Source organism: Protopterus annectens, chromosome 11.part0 (genome assembly GCF_019279795.1).
Source record: "Protopterus annectens isolate FY-2018-M chromosome 11.part0, PAN1.0, whole genome shotgun sequence".
Lineage (NCBI taxonomy): Eukaryota > Metazoa > Chordata > Ceratodontiformes > Protopteridae > Protopterus > Protopterus annectens.
Window position 1 is genome coordinate 283,663,897 of NC_056745.1, and position 17,562 is coordinate 283,681,458.

Genomic DNA, 17,562 nt, shown 5'->3' on the forward strand with positions numbered 1-17,562 from the left:
GTACTGTCAGCATTTCTGGTCAGATCTAATTTGCTCTTGCAGCCTTGCCAAGCACAGTCATCTCATTGGGATACCAGACTTGCTTGTAAAGCACTAGTGATCAACATTCTTATCTGCAATCATTAGTGTGCAACTATTGTTTTACCACCAGAAGGTAGAAATTGAGGCATCCAGAGGATTTCTCCTTTCCTCAAGGTGAAGTGACCTCAGAGTTGGTATATGTAAGAAATAAAAAGAGTGTGGGGGTGCAAAGGGGGGCTTGCCCTCTGAAAGAAACACTTTTTTGTATTTATTTTTAATTGCAAGTGATATTTCTCTTGTGACTGCAATTATGTGCTATTGTTTGTCATAGGGTCACTTAACTGCTGCAGTGACCTCATCTACTGAAATGGATAGTTCTGCTTCTGGCACTGTCTTCTTACAGAAGGATGTGTCCTTTGGATGCAGGAGTTCCTGCTCCTTCTACCTCTTGATAATGTTCCTAGTTGAGGTCAACATTTCTCCACCCTTACTGAGAACAGCATAGGAAATATTTTGCTTTCCATCTTGAGGCAATGTAGCTTTTGCCAAAACCTCTTTTTAGGCCATCTAATAATCATTTTCCATGGCCTTGCAAAATTCCTTTCCCATTAGCACTATTTTCCTAGCTTTCTGGTACCTATTAGTCAAATTCAGACCCCCCCCCCTGCATTGCAGAAATACTTTTTTCCTTTAACCTGACAGCTTCTCTCACCACTGGTGCCCATCAGGGTCATACATTTACTATCATAACAAGTAACAATCACATTTTATTCATAGCCCTTGCAGCCACCTCAACAACTGAGGTCTTGAACAGGGTACATTCAGACTCCATGTCCACAACTTCCTCAGGTATATGGGAAAGGGTCTTCTTGAGGTGGGAATTAAAGTAATCGCACACATTAACACACCTTTGCTACATGTTTGGGTTTCCTGGACCTGTATAACCAATGTACCAGCTATCTGACCCAACTCATCACCAAATGGTGATCTGTTGCAACTTAGCACTCCTCTTACATAAGCAGCCAGAACATATGGCCTCAGCCCTGAAGACATGATTACAAAATCAGCCACTAAACTCTAGCTGAAGGTGCCCTGAGTACACTTATGAACAGCTTTTTGTTCATATGTGGTGCTTTTTTATGTACAATTCTTGAGTAGGTTCAGAGGTTCATAGGATGGTACTCGGCTATCGGCTCTAGGGCCTATACAAGCCTAGCCATAACAATTCCCTGGCTATTTCTTCCCACAATATTTACTTCCCTGGACCCCTGTCTAACATGGTGACTGACGTGATCCCCAGGGTGAATTTCTTATCTCCCATCCAATTGTCAAGGTTCCTTTTGAAGAGGGCCAAAGAGGTGCTCTGTTTGACATGTATGGGCAGTCTGTTCAAGAATCTGGGGAGTCTCTGGATCAGGAACCTATCCCTCCAGCATGTTTTGTTCATTGTGATGACAAGGTTTAGATCCCTGGAGCATGTGACTCTGAGGGATTGGGATTTCTTTAAATGTAGCATGCCTAACAGCTCTGGGTTTGACATGGCCTTGTATGTTAAGCAGAGATCACCTCTAAGTAAATGATATGCAACAGAGTATAGCTGGAGTATTTTTAGAAGGTCAGCCTAGGGCATCTGTTTTAGGCCTGTGATACTTTTGGTGAGGTATTTCTGTGGCCTTTCCAGTTGTTGCAGATGTCTTGAGAGTTACATACCAAACGGGGCATTGTATTCTATAATAGGTCTAATGAGGGGTGAGTACAGTGAGACAATGACCTCCTTTTTTCTGGATGAAAAGCCCTTAGCACAAATGTCCAAAAAATATTCACTACTTGGGCTCAGATCAGACAAGGTGTTCCTTCCAGTCATGTGTATCCAGGTGTCTTCATCATTCTCCATATCAAAAATGGGCATTGAAATCTCCCAGTAGGACTGCAGAATCTTTAGGTGGTATCCTATCAGGTACCACCCCCACAGTCTCTAAGAGGGCTAAGTTCCCCGAAGAGCTGTTAGATGCATGTGCACAAAATATCAGAGAGTTATCTTTTCTTCAGTTTGCAGTTGCATTAAGGCAACCTTTTCATTTACTGGCACAAAAGCCAACTGAGCAGCACACAGTCAGGGGCTTATCAGTATTCCCACACCTACCTGGCATCTCTTTCTTGATGGCCATCTCCACATCAGGAGAGACACCATCGCCACGCAAGAAGTCAGGTTCCAAAACCAATGTTGTGTGTAGAGGTAAAATCAGTTAACTCTAGGTAGCATTTTTCAACTTCCTGGATAAGCTTCAGCTCCTTCCACAGAAAAGAATTGATGTTACATGTCTTAAGAGATAGTTTCCACTGCCACAGTCTAATCCATCTTACTCTATCTTAGTCCTTCTTGCCAATTGACTGGCACCCAATCTGACATACATCTTTCACCTTATGGTTGATGAGCCCACAAAGCCACTCTACATAACATTTCAAAGCCAGTCCTGGCAGGACCACCTGGATCTCCTGGCCAACAGGTGTTCAGAGGTAAACACCACCCCTAGGCATAACTTCAGATGTAGGTCCTGGTATCCCTGTTCTGGTAAAGTTCTTAGATTATTTAATGGTACCATCACTGGGATACTTTCCCAATCTCTGTTTGTCTGGTTCCTCCTGTCAGACCAGTTTGCATAGGTTGACCATGTCAGGAGCATAAGTTTCATGCTGTATAACTCTAAGAATTTCAAGGGGACAGAAACCCCTCCACCATGATAAGGGCATGATCAAACCCAAAGGGGATCACATTTCCCGCTCTGTTTGACTTTCTCAGTAATGAAAATGGAATGAGCTCTACTGGGTTCCTAAAGAATTGCTGAAAATAATACAGCGTAATAGGCTTACGGTCCAAAATGCCACCCATACCACTTGTGTAACAGTTTCTAGTTCTTACTATGACAAATATACCTCTTTTTCCAGTGTAACATTGTTCTCTATAATAGACTTTTCTGCTCCTTTCAAACTTTTCTAAGTTTCATTGATTTCAAAATATTTAAATTAGGACTAGACAACTTTCTCCAAACTGAATCAGATCGATACAAACTACACTCGATACACTGGTCTATATAACATTGCATTGTTGCAGTCACATCAAAACAGCGTCAGTAGTGCTAGCAAGATCATCCTACCCTCACACTAGCATACAATGACCAAGCATTTAGCAGATAGAATCTTGTAGCAGCAGAAATACATTACAGCATGAGGCAGTAAATATTTCATTCATATGTAAGTAAAATAAATTAATATTTCACTAACTAAAAAAATGCAGACTATATGCTCTTCAGAATATTTTATTTTATATTTTGTAAAATATAAATTGAACAGTTTTCAGTACTTCATAATATTTCCAAGCCATACAAAAAATGTATTGAGAAGAACTCCACACTAATTTATCAAGGAAACAAAAGCCAGTTAGGAAATGAAACAAACAGAGTGAAAGTAGTTGCTATAAGATAAAGTGTAAAGTAGCCAAGGTCGGCCATATCCAGTAAAATAAAAATAAATATATAAGCAAAGACTACACAATATAACCTAGACTGGAGCATTGCTAAAGTCTGGGAACAAAAATACTAAAAAGAAATGCTAGAAACAGTGAGAAATTAAATATACGGAATCCATAACTTTATTAAACCGCTGTCACTGAGTATGTGAGAAAGACCAGAAGTAGGAAAATGTAGTTTTTGACAGTCTCTTTAAAAGTTTATTAGAGCATGTCATAGTACACTTAATTATTTGACAAAAAAAAAAAAGTCTTGCTGGCTGCATAAGGAGGACCTATGGCCTGAATGTGGCATGTGGCCCATGGGTTTGCCAACCCCTAATCTAAATAATTTAAGTATACATGCAACTATGAAACTGGTTCCTATCACAAGCAAAATACACACAATTATAGGTCTCAAAAGTGCCAAAAATAAAATGTGATTCAAACAAAAATTTGTAAATGAAGAAAAAAACATCACTTACTCCATTTAAAACATTTTTTTTCAGACAGATTTTACCCCACTACACCCCCAACATAGATTGTTGCAGTCCTAAGGCGCCTGATATATATATATATATATATATATATATATATACATATATATGTATACACACACACACACACACACACACACACAGTGGATATAAAAAGTGTACATACCCCTGTCAAAATGCCAGGTTTTTGTGATATAAAAAATGAGACCACAATAAATCATTTCAAAACTTTTCCCACCTTTAATGTGACCTATAACCTGTACAATTCAATTGCAAAATAAACAAATCTGTTAGGGGAAAAATATAAAAAATAAAAAACATATAATACGCTGGTTGCATAAGTGTGCACACCCTTAAACTAATACTTTGTTGTGTGTGCACAACCTTAAACTAATATTTTGTTGAATCACCTTTTGATTTAATTACAGCATTCAGTCAGCAGTTCAAGTGTCAAAGGTCTATTAATTAACCGCCTTCTAATCAAGCTTGCTAAATGTTCCAAAGGTTCATAGGTATGTACCAATACCTAAGGTAACTAATTTATTAACTAATAGTTGATGTTCTAACCTGTCAAAAGCACTCAGTAGATCAATATATACAGCATCAATTTTAAGGCTTTGATTCATGGCAGAACTGATGTTGCTGTAAGACATTTGACTGTAACTTGTGATAGGTCTTCACTTAATGTGTACATATTTAAAAATATTTGTTATTGCTTTGTCATTAAGGTTTTTGAATAGTTTTAACTCATTTTTATATTCCAGACAAAAGACTAATAGGTCTAACATTTTCTTCATTGTTTCTAAAGTGTTTATTTTAAAAACAGATTTAATGATGGCTATTTTCCAATCAAGAGAAAGAATGCATCATTCATAACCCTTCATAATTCGAGGCTGATGTTCTGGTAGGTGATTTTCAATATTTTCATGTCCTTATTGTAAAGGCTGCCAGCCTAGCTAGATAGAATTTTGTAAATAATTCTATGTCATTGTAAAATTATATTAATGTAATCCACAGGCTTGTTCACAAATGTAAGAAAACTGTGTTAAATGTTGAACTTCAAAAATGTAACTACAGTGCACTCTGCTGGAAGAAAGCTGATAAGTCAAGCATTGCATGACTGTTTGATCTCAGAGCTTGAAAACAAAATGTCTAGGCTAAGACATTCCTTCTATTGTTTTGAGACCAGAGTTAGTTGCCAGTTTTACATATATAATGTATTTTATTGTTATGGCTTCCTGTCCAGGTGCAAGCTTACTAAAAAATTTAAATTTAGAGTATCTGGTAGCCTGGAAACCAGAGAAGTGTCAAGAATGATGTAATCTAAAATGAGTCAGCGGTGATGTATTATTTTTTAAGACTTTCTCAGAGAGAGAGAGAGAATCAGAGCATTTTAAATTTGTCTTCAAAACTGACCACTCACCAGCACTTGCTTTCCTCTGTCTGTATGTAAGTAGGATCTTAGACTTTAGTGTTTCTCTTGAGAAATATATAGAAAATAGTAAGTTTAGACTATCTGTTTTCTATATTTATGTCAGGCTATTCTACAGTATTATTTTAAGCATTTTCCTGTGATCTCTGAACTCTTGACTAGCACTGTGTTGAATTGAGAAGATTTGTCTTATGTTTTTATTATTTATTATTAAATATTTTAAACCTTTCAACTGTGGCTGTTTTCTGTAGAGATAATTTAAGTTGTAGAGTACATTGCACGTATATAGTGTACTGTATAAAGCCACTCCAAATAAGCCTTGCTGTTCATCACACTTACTAATTGGATAATAATATTGCACAGTAATAATTGGACACCCTTTTGTAAGGGCCTTATAGTAGCTGATAAGTAGGGGTTCTGGTGGCAGTGAATTACTACCTTATAACATGGGCAGAAGGGGCATATCTAGTGAACCTGTGCCAGCCTTCCCCAGGAGTGTCTGTGTGTTTGTATATAAATCATATCTCAAAGTGTGTGTGTGTGTGTGTGTGTGTGTATGTGTGTGTGTGTGTGTGTGTGTGTGTGTGTGTGTGTGTGTGTGTGTGTGTGTGTGTGTGTGTGTGTGTGTGTGTGTGTGTGTGTGTGTGTGTCAGTTACTTGGGCAGGGACACGAAGCACTGGTTGGACAGAGGGAGTGCTGGGAGGACTTGGCTTGGAACCCTGGCTAAGGACTCCACTCTACAGCTGTGCCAGTGGGGAGTCTTATTGTGGATCTGGAAAGAAAGGGAGAAACTAGCCCCAGTCTAACTGTGATCTCTGTGTGCTCTTAAGGTAAATTGTACTTTACTGTGTGTGTATTTATTATCTTTCCCAATGTGGACGCCCCTCGCTAGTGTTACTGGTGAGGATTGAGGCTCCTTGATTGCTGGCCAGTTCAGAGGCATCACACTTATTACCAATATGATCATATTTCATATCTTTGTTGGTTTCCTGTGAGTTAATTTAGTGGAATAAACTGATTATATCAAATCTATAGTGTTCCAAGCTGTCAGAAGAGATTGAAAGTCATTGATTTACAGATGAATCCAAGATGGAAGTGAAATATTCTTCAAATTTAAAATAAATCAAAATTGTCTTTTGCAGAGTAGCATTTCTTATACAGTTACTTAGAGTTAGGAGGGATGGTTTATTCTTCATAGACACCTTGTTTAAATAAGTGTAAAGAAAACTTTTTGTTGTGCTTACAATTTATGACTGTTTCCTGAAAGTTTGCAGTCTTTGCTGTAGCATCACATTTCATCAATAATATCAATAACACCATGAAACTCCTTGATGATCTGTACAACTGCTGTCGGAAACATTTCATCTGCTGATAGCATTCCAAATGGACATCTGAGAAATCTGTATCTTCCCACAGGTGAATTAATATCACACAAATTGGAACTTCTTTGTCAAGCTTAATTTGCCAATACCATGATTAGTATCAAGCATAGAAAAATACTGCTTCTATTGCACATACCACTTTAGATAAATGACATTTTGTTTTATGTCTGTTAAGGGTGTGTAGATTAAAACAAATGCACATTATATCTGGTTTTACAACAATAATCATGCTGTTTATCCATTCAGTAGGTTACAGCTCTTTATTAATCATGCCCAGGTTTTCAATGCATTTCTGTTCCATCTTGATTCTACTCCCCAAAGCTACTGGAGCTTTCCTTGGATTACTAGGAGCATTTCAAAATCTACCTCAACATAATGGTCTTCTGGCAAACAGCCCAAACTAGTCAACTAGTACACTTTAAGCACATCAACAGTCTGCACATTTTTGACCAGAATAATTCTATAACTCTGCTTTCACACTGTGAATTCTTTTCTCCATACCAAGCCTCTAAGGAATAAAATAACCTGAAATTGATAGAGCACCAGCTATATCAACTATATGAATTTAAGTTACATATTATATTATTGTCTTCACATGAAAGCACTTCCCCAATGTCTTTATCGGATGTAATAAGTAAGCAATTTATTCAACAATGTTAGCACAGCTAGCCACCAGGTGATGTGAATATTCACGCTAGATGATGGTCATTGTTGATGTGATCCCTTGACCACATGTACAAAATGGTAAAAAGGGTGTTGGTGCAGATGCTAATGCTGGTTCAGTTTACTCTTCTTTGGATTCAGTGCCTTGAACATATGAAAAGCAAATGTATTATAATCTTTGATGACTTCCTTGCACCATGCAAAACATAGCACACCATCCTTTCTTAATCTTCTTAGATATTTTCCTGCAGGAAGACAAGTTGAATTTCTGGATTCATAATTTAAGTTTTCAGACAACTTATGTTGTACAGTGAAGTTTTCTCGAGGTTGTAACCACCTCATTTCACAAACAAAAAAATGAAATTACTTATTTTTATTATGTCTAACACCCTGTAAGTTTTGATATTCAAAATCTCCAATAAAGAGTTGAGACACAGGATAGCATGCTACTAGTTTCACCATCATTTACTTTAAGACTGCAATAGTGTGTACAGGAAAAAAAGGTCACATGCTAAAATGAGTCCCTGACACGGGCTACTGAATATCACAAGTTAATGGTAGGCCTTGGAATTTCTTCAGGTTGTTACCAAAGCCACCCACAAAAAGGTCACTTTACATTTAATTTTGCAGTAGGGTATGGTCACTGTTAATCTGAAGGTGGATATATTTCCTGGTCAGATCACTATTATAGCTCATTCTGAAACTACATCACAACAGAGCTGTTATGAGACATAATTAGTCCAATGTAAGGATTTATACCATTCTAGAGCAACAGATGTGGTGCCACTACTGGGTCTATAAAATAGATTTTGAAATACAGAGCATCCTGAGGACGTGGTACATTCTTTTCATGTGATAGTGTTATGTTCTACAGAATTCCTGGGTCCTGTTTATTGTTGCCTAAGTAAAACTGGAAGTTACATTAATTTTGATACAATCAGGAAGGCTTGAGATTTCAGAAGACTTGGACATTGGAAGGCTTCATACATGGCCTAATGTGAACTTAGGTGGGAACAATGGATATGGTATTTATAATCACCTCACTTATTAGTGAATGCCATGCCAACAAAACTGTTCCATTGAATGGATTGAAAAGTACAGCCATAAATGAAGTGAGGGCAAGACTTCCACACCTGTCATGCATGGTGCTTACCATTTAACTAATCTAAAAATATATTCCAAGGGCACACAATCTTGAGATCAGTTAGAATTACTACACATTTATAAGTATCTGATCAAACCCATTTGCTGCATTGGTACTCAATGAAAGTCAACTGAGTATGAAAAATATTGAAAGAAACATTAACTGGGATTCAGAAATGCAACACCTTTGATCACAACCAAGACAAACCTATTTACACTGCAAGTAATGAGCCCCAAGGGTTATTAGTGGGGAGCTTCTCATCACAGTCACTGTACAGACCCATGGCCAGAACATATAAGACTACTTCACTGCCAGGTAATAGTATAAGGAGCAGTGGTATACACAATGCATGTACACAAGTTCTATGGCAGTTCTGAGTGCAACTTAAGGCATCTATATGTATGTATAGATATATATATATATGTACAAACAACCAATGCGGACATATATATATATATATATATATATAGATATATATATATATATATATATATATATATATATACACACACACACACACAAACGCACACACACACACGCACACACACACATATATATATATATATATATATATATAGACAGATATAGATATGAATACACACACACACACACACACACACATATATATATATATATATATATATATATATATATATATATATATATATGGATCTAGGACGTTTGCTCGAGTGAGCAAACGACCGAAACCCAAATGGCCAGGCATACTTATGCAAAAGTACTTTTCACCGAAGAAGCACTTTTGCATAAGTATGCCTGTTGCTGAGGCTGTACTACTGTGCGGGTAAGGGAAATTTCCCTTTTCCCCACTGTAGTGCAGTCTCGGAGGGAGAATATTAAAGTGGGGGGGTGTGGGGGGCACATGTAAATCTAAATGTAGTGTTTTATTTATTTTTTTGTAACATGCTTTAATGAAAGTGCTTTTTCGATAAAAGCACTTTTGTTAAAGTGTGTTGGTTATTATGGATTCGGACGTTTGCTCACTCGAGCAAATGTCCTAGAGCAATATGTATATAAATATATATATATATGTATATATATATATATATATATAAATATTCTAAGAAAATTAATAGGTCAAAGATGGCTAAGGGTGGAGTATTATTAGGGCAACAGAAAGTACAGAAATGGACAGAAGACTGCAAAGAGAGCTACTTACCTCATCAGTGATGCAAAACACAATGGAGAATGTGATATGACAATTCTTGAATGTAAAATAATGTGAAACTCAGACATCAGAGATGGGATACAGTAAAGTTCTATGATGAACTAACTTATACCAATTCTGACAACATCAGAATGTGATCAGTGTACCTGTACTATTATATGAATGTTATTAAAAGGAAAATATTCAACCCTGAGGAGCAGTAGTGGAGCTAGAGTGGGAAAAGAGAGGCAACTGACCTGGACACAAAGTGTTGGAGGCACAATCAGCCAGTCTCAATCACTGTTTAATGCAATACTGGCTTTTAAAAAACAGTCTTGTATTTGCAGTCAAACCTGAATGCTGCAGTGCTCCTTGTGTGGTCTAAACTTTAGCAATTGCTTGCTACATTGTAATAGTTTGTTACAGTTTTTTTTTTCTTTTTAACTAAAACTTGATTGCTGTAGTGCTCCATGCAGATTGGATATAAGCTGTAGCAACTCCTTGCTACCTATTTAGCAAGCAGTTTGCTGAAGTTTAAAAAGAAGATTTTTTTTTAATTAAAACATGAGTGCCATAGAGCTCCTTTCGGGCCGTGTATAACATGTAGGAACTGTTTACTATATTTGTTGAAATTGCTGCAGTTTAAAAGAAGACTTTTTTAAAATGAAATAAGTTGAAGGAGGATTGGGGGAAAGGCGCGGAAATGGATTGGGACCTAAATAGCTGGGGTGGAGTGGGGGGGGGGAGCATGTCATGCATCTGCCCACCTGGTTGGTGTGCTAGTAGCGGGAATGTCCATTCCCACCCCCACCCACTTTAATGGAAGAATGGGGAGGAGCAGAGCTTACTGTAATAAGCTGGTTGCAGTCTGCTTATTATAGCGACATGCTTTTTTTTTTGGCTCTTCACTTGAAGAGCTGAGGGGATGGGGTGATGGTTCATAGTACTGGCACAGGGTGCTGGTTGAATTATCTATGCTTCTTCTGAGGAAATATGAACCATCACACCATAGTTCTTTAGTAAAGTGAGTCAGAGCAAGAGTCACAGAGAATTTGTCAGGAAAACACACTTTAGGAGGATGGGCTATATTTGTAGAATAAAATTCAAAAAGTGAAAAATAAGCATGCAACCCAGAATAGATTACAGCCCACTACCCAGTGCACTGATAAAGACACCTCAGGAACAAATTGAGCCATGAGAGCATTTTGAAGGAAGGCTAAATCTTTCTGCTATTTCATGTTTTCCAGTTGACACAAAATTTGCATGACTAATGGCAGCCAATATCAGTTTATTGGCATATGATATTGGTCAGACTTCATTATTGATTGATAACAAGCTGTGTAATTTCTTGATGTTTCTACATAGGTATCAATGGGGCTTTGGAAGTCATTTTCTGGGCATGTGTGTGGTCAGCTTATCTATTTTTTGACTAAATTAAAAGTTGGGAATGGTTTATTAGGACAGGGATGAAAAGGGGAAGCAAGCACATAAGGTGAGCAAATAAGGAATGAGTAGGATGGAAGTGAGGTACGAGCATAGCATTCACCCTTGTAGTGCTATATTTTTGGAACAAAAGCTCAAAATCAGGGACAGATTTTACATGTTTTGCTCCTATCCATATGGATATTTGGTAGAATATCAAGTTTCACATCGTCATGTATTTTCTGAAGGATATGAAGTTTGAAAATCAAATGTGTGTCATTATTGAATGACTTCAATCCTCAACTGATTTTTTACAAATGTTATGAGTAACATACCCAAAAATATGTGACAATCATGAGGACTTTCTTCAAATATCTGGAGAGCTGATAGGTGTGGGTTGGAGACTTATTCTTTTTTCAGGTACCCTTATTTATTGGAAAAGGAAACATGCAAAGAAGTCAGGGAAGTAAGGGGGTAGTTACATAACAGGGAAAGACGGACAGGGACTCCAGTATGTTTCTGTTCATCTGCCTATTAGTTTAGATCTCTTCAGGGGCTATAGATATAAAAAGCTATAATGTAAATCTTGTGAGTGGCAGACAGTGGCAATTTATTTTGGATAAGTAAAATAAATCCTATTTAGAGTACTGTGGTGATGACTGTGCTGTAACTTCTTCATCCCATCAGGACTGTGGAGCCTCATGTCAGTGTAGTGTTGACAACACTGTTCCTCCATGCAGGGGATGTTAGTAGCACTGGTGACAACCTTGTCCAAACAATTCCAGGCCTCAGCCCTATACTGTGACCCAGTATAGCCCTCTTGCAGGAGCCTATGACTGTGCTGCTTATGGAGGATGTAGAGAAAAATATTTCCTCGTCCTCATACCCCTGTGTGCTCTAAAATGAGCACTACCCTCTCCTCCAGCCATAATGTCTCACATTAAAGATTCTCAGTAAAAATGGCAGAGAACAGCCCTCAAATCAGATCTCGTGTGGTCCATCCATTGTGTAGTGATGGTGTTAGTCAGCATCTCATTTGCACAAAGTATCACTAAATTAGAAAATATAGGCACTGTATTACTATGGTTCCAATGGCACTTTAAGGTGTGAATATGGCAGTCCTCCATCTCTCAGTATGCTGCTGAGAAAACATGCTCTACAGCAACTCCTTCTTTAAATGGTTAAATATAGTGTGACAATTTTCTGACTTCTAATATCTTCTGCTAACTGGATATGAGCAATGCTGACTGCAGGGACCCAAGCATGTGCACATGGACATAAGCAATGTTGACTGCGGGAACCCAGGCATGTGCACATGGACATGAGCAATACTGACTGCAGAGACCCAGGCATGTGCACATGGACATGAGCAATGCTGACTGCAGAGACCCAGGCATGTGCACATGGACATAAGCAATGTTGACTGCGGGGACCCAGGCATGTGCACATGGACATGAGCAATACTGACTGCAGAGACCCAGGCATGTGCACATGGACATGAGCAATGCTGACTGCGGGGACCCAGGCATGTGCACATGGACATGAGCAATGCTGACTGCAGGGACCCAAGCATGTGCACATGGACATAAGCAATGTTGACTGCGGGGACCCAGGCATGTGCACATGGACATGAGCAATACTGACTGCAGAGACCCAGGCATGTGCACATGGACATGAGCAATGCTGACTGCGGGGACCCAGGCATGTGCACATGGACATGAGCAATGCTGACTGCAGGGACCCAAGCATGTGCACATGGACATAAGCAATGTTGACTGCGGGGACCCAGGCATGTGCACATGGACATGAGCAATACTGACTGCATAGACCCAGGCATGTGCACATGGACATGAGCAATGCTGACTGCAGAGACCCAGGCATGCGCACATGGACATGAGCAATGCTGACTGCAGAGACCCAGGCATGTGCACATGGACATAAGCAATGTTGACTGCGGGGACCCAGGCATGTGCACATGGACATGAGCAATACTGACTGCAGAGACCCAGGCATGTGCACATGGACATGAGCAATGCTGACTGCGGGGACCCAGGCATGTGCACATGGACATGAGCAATGCTGACTGCAGGGACCCAAGCATGTGCACATGGACATAAGCAATGTTGACTGCGGGGACCCAGGCATGTGCACATGGACATGAGCAATACTGACTGCAGAGACCCAGGCATGTGCACATGGACATGAGCAATGCTGACTGCGGGGACCCAGGCATGCGCACATGGACATGAGCAATGCTGACTGCAGGGACCCAAGCATGTGCACATGGACATAAGCAATGTTGACTGCAGGGACCCAGGCATGTGCACATGGACATGAGCAACGCTGACTGCGGGGACCCAGGCATGCGCACATGGACATGAGTAATGCTGACTGTGGGGACCCAGGCATGCGCACATGGACATGAGTAATGCTGACTGCAGGGACCCAGGCATGTGCACAACATTGTGCAGAAACCTACATGATGTTTACCAGGTATGCTCACCAAAAACTGAGCTCTTCAGAAGCATTATGAGATGAGCCGTAATTAATAGACTCCGCACAGATATCAGCATTGTCTAGGGTAAAGGGAGCTTCCAGGGAGTGCAGTTTTTTTGTTTAGGCTCCTAGCACTGAGCAGTAATACCTTTAGATTTTTTACATCAGCACATTAGCCCTGGTCATGCAGTGTACCAACATCTAGTCAAGGTTGTGATTCAGTCAGTGCAACTTCTAGCAGAACCACCTCTTGTGGGTGAGGATTTGCATTTGTAGAATAATTAAAAACAAGAAAATCACCAGAACTGTTTTTAAGGATTTTTAAGTGAATGTTGTAACATCTTTTGAAACTAAGGAGTCTCCATAGATCGTTTCAGTCACAATGCATGAAACTTCATGCACTGTGACGTGGAACTTCAGTAATATATAGCGGTACTTTTAAATTGTTGTATTTAAATTGTTGGTTTTAACATATACAAAGTTTTTCACATATTGTATTTGTGTATATGTTTTTGTCATTGCAGTATACATTTTTCTATGTACACACATGGATGATTCGCTTTGCTTTTACATTTTCTACTATATAATGTGAAATGATTTATTTGTAAGAGTGAGTAAGATTTTAATGAGATAGATCATGTGATGTATTTTCACTATTTAAACGTGATTTGTGTTCTGAAACGGTATCTGAAGACGTTGCTTTATTGAAAGCGACGAAAAGCGCTTCATTAAATTGTTTTTTGTAGTTTGGAACATTGTTTTTTGAGTCTGAATCTACAGAGCTTCCTTTGTTTCAGTTTGCTTCCTAAGTATAACACTGTGTAACACTCCACACACATCAGTATTTTAGCACATGTGGCAGGGTCATGCTGCAGGGCATCACTGGATGAATCTAGACAGCAAAAGCATGCTTTTAGCAGCCCAAACACAGGCTCTATAATGTTTGTAGTTTGTGATAGTGCACTGTTGCACCCCACAGTTTGATTGTATGTTTATCTGATGGGTGACATGAGCCAGGGTCCAAGGGCATATCCAGCATCTGCAACAAGATACCCCTGTGGATAGTGACCCCTCACAAACCATTGGTAGAGGTCAAAGGTGTGCTATATGTGGGAGTCATGATACCTGCCTAGGTAGACACATTGTGCTGTGCATTGCAGACCACTTGGAAATTGATGTAGTGATACCCTTTGTGGTTCACATACCACCTTCCCATTTCACCAGGTGGGGAATTTATTTCAATGTAGATATAGACTATGGATCACTGTACCATAGGAAAAAGAGCTATGTCATAGAATTCCTGTATGATGTTGGCTATCTCCTTTTGGGTACTTGGGAAACAGACATACTCCACCACATACTGAAGCATGGCATCGAGGAAATGATGACGTATTCTTGAGGAATATGCCTGAGGTACCCCTCCTGGGTCCTTAGTAGGTTGCTAAAAGGTTCCTATGGCTAATATACATAAAGTCACACATACATTAGTATCCACTGGGATAGGTACTCCACAATTCCTATGGGGAAACAGATGACACTGACACATTTCCACAGTCTGATGCATGGTGCCCCTGTCAATACAGTACCAGTCCACTAAAGTAGCGTCATGGAGAGGATGAAATGTTAGTAACTGTCAGATGACCCAGCCCTCCAGAGTTGGCATTGTGGACCATTAGGCATTGCAGATGCAATGAGATCTTCTTGTAGAACACTGGCATCCGTTTGTGCAGGTCCAGAGCAGGGACATGGCATTTAAACATTTCTGAATTGCTCTGTCATCTTGGTTTGATCATAAGCACACCACGTAGCATAAAGCAACACCAACCCTGTTATTTTGGCTGGCCATGTTGTGTTGTGTTGCTGGGTTTTCTGAATCGCACGTATCCTGGTTGTCACCGCCTGTTATACTGATTCAGTTTGTGAGATGCAGTAAAGTTTTGTGAATCAGGCCCACTATCAGCTCACTTAGAGAACACATAAAATGATGGAATTCTACCTTTTATCTCTTTTGCTGAAAGCTGACCTCATTATCACTCTCAACTGTTCCTGATTTTGCACAATATTCCTGACTTTATGTCATCTATTTGCCCTGCCCCTTGTAAAGACTTTGATTTTTTGGTAAGCCACTGAGGATTTTCGTCAGTCAAGAATGACGGATGTTAAAGTTTCATATTTCTTATTTTTCAGAAAACGCATGTTGATGCAAAATTTTTTGATCTATTAACTTTTTAACTGAATTAAGAGTAAAACCTGTTCCCAATTTTGGGCCTTTGCTCCTCACTATATTCAGCTTTGCCCCAATTCTTGAGTAAAGAAGCTGACAGCTGTGGGCCTTGCTCTTCTGGGTCGTGCATCAGTTATATAGTTCATAATGTGTCAGTTCCCTACAAGTATTTTCATCAAATCAAGCACCAAACTGTTCTTATCCATGCATAGGCTGGCTCAGTGGACATGGCAGGAGAAGCTTGTAATATTTCCCACTGGTCACTGACTGAATGCATATTGTCAGAACAGAGTCGGCACAGAGTTCCATTGTGTTATTATTAAGGGAATTAGGAAGACTTTTATAGCTTGCTTCCAATTTACTGCAAAAATTACCCAGATCTGAAAACCATTGTATTTTATTTTTTTATTTTTTTATTTATTTATTTATTTTTTTGTCTTATGGTCATTGTGTAGGCATTACGGTATAATGCAATAAATTCCTGTCACTTGAAATGGTATTTATTTTTGTACATTTTATGATACTGTAATTCCACAGATTTTAGTCTGCCTTTTTTTTTTTTCCTATTTCTTCAAGTCCCTGATAAGAAAAAGTCATGATAGCAGTACTGCTAGGTTTTGTGGTTCCCCTCTGCGGTGTCTAATAATTCTTGTAGTAGTCACTCAAAACATCTGAGTGGTTGTCAAAACAAAAGACATTGTGATAACATAGAAGATTATTAATAAGCTATGGCTCCTGACCTGTACATTAAAAGTAATAGGTAAGTAAGTACTAGGCTATCTACCCAAGGGCATTTATAAGCCTAGCCAGAATGTGTTGGCTTTCACCACCCCCTTAGATTAATTCCCTGTGCCTCTGTCCAGCAGAGCCATTTGTTTCCTGCGCCTCTGTCCAGCAGAGCCATTAGTTCCCTGTGCCTCTGTCAGCAGAGCCACTGCAGTGATCCCTGGGGTAAATTTTCTGTCTCCCATCTACCCGTCAAGGTTTCTCTTGAAGAATTTTAGTGAGGGGCTCTGCCTGATGTATATTGGAATCCTGTTCCAAAGCATGCTAAATCATCAATAGACAAAGCAAAAAGACTATCTTGAATGAGCATTATGTTTTCACAGAGAGATATAAACTATTTTTATAGTCACATCAATTGATTATACACATTAGTTAGCCTTATATTTTTTCTTTATAGCAGCAATCAACAGGAAAAGAGCTACAACAATCTAAAAAAATGTCATTCATGCTGTCTGATAATGAAAAAACGCCATCAGAATCCTGTCTGAGGCATTAGAGTCCGTTACCATGGAAACAAATGAGGCACACAAAGCTAAAGATAATTATCAAGAGTGAAGAGAAGAAATCAAAACAGATTATGTTTAATCACCTGTGATCGTATTTCATGTACTTAGCAATAATTAAGTTAAATACTGGAAACTCATCAAAAATGTAGTTGAAAAGCACTTGGCAACTAAGCATATTGACTACATTTTAATTGCGCCAAACTTAGATTTGATTCCAGGTGCTTAATGTAATCAGTGGGAGATCACTTATCTTTTATTCACCTATGGGGTGGAGGATTCAAACCCTTTTCTTGATATTCATGGCTTACTGGTTTTAAC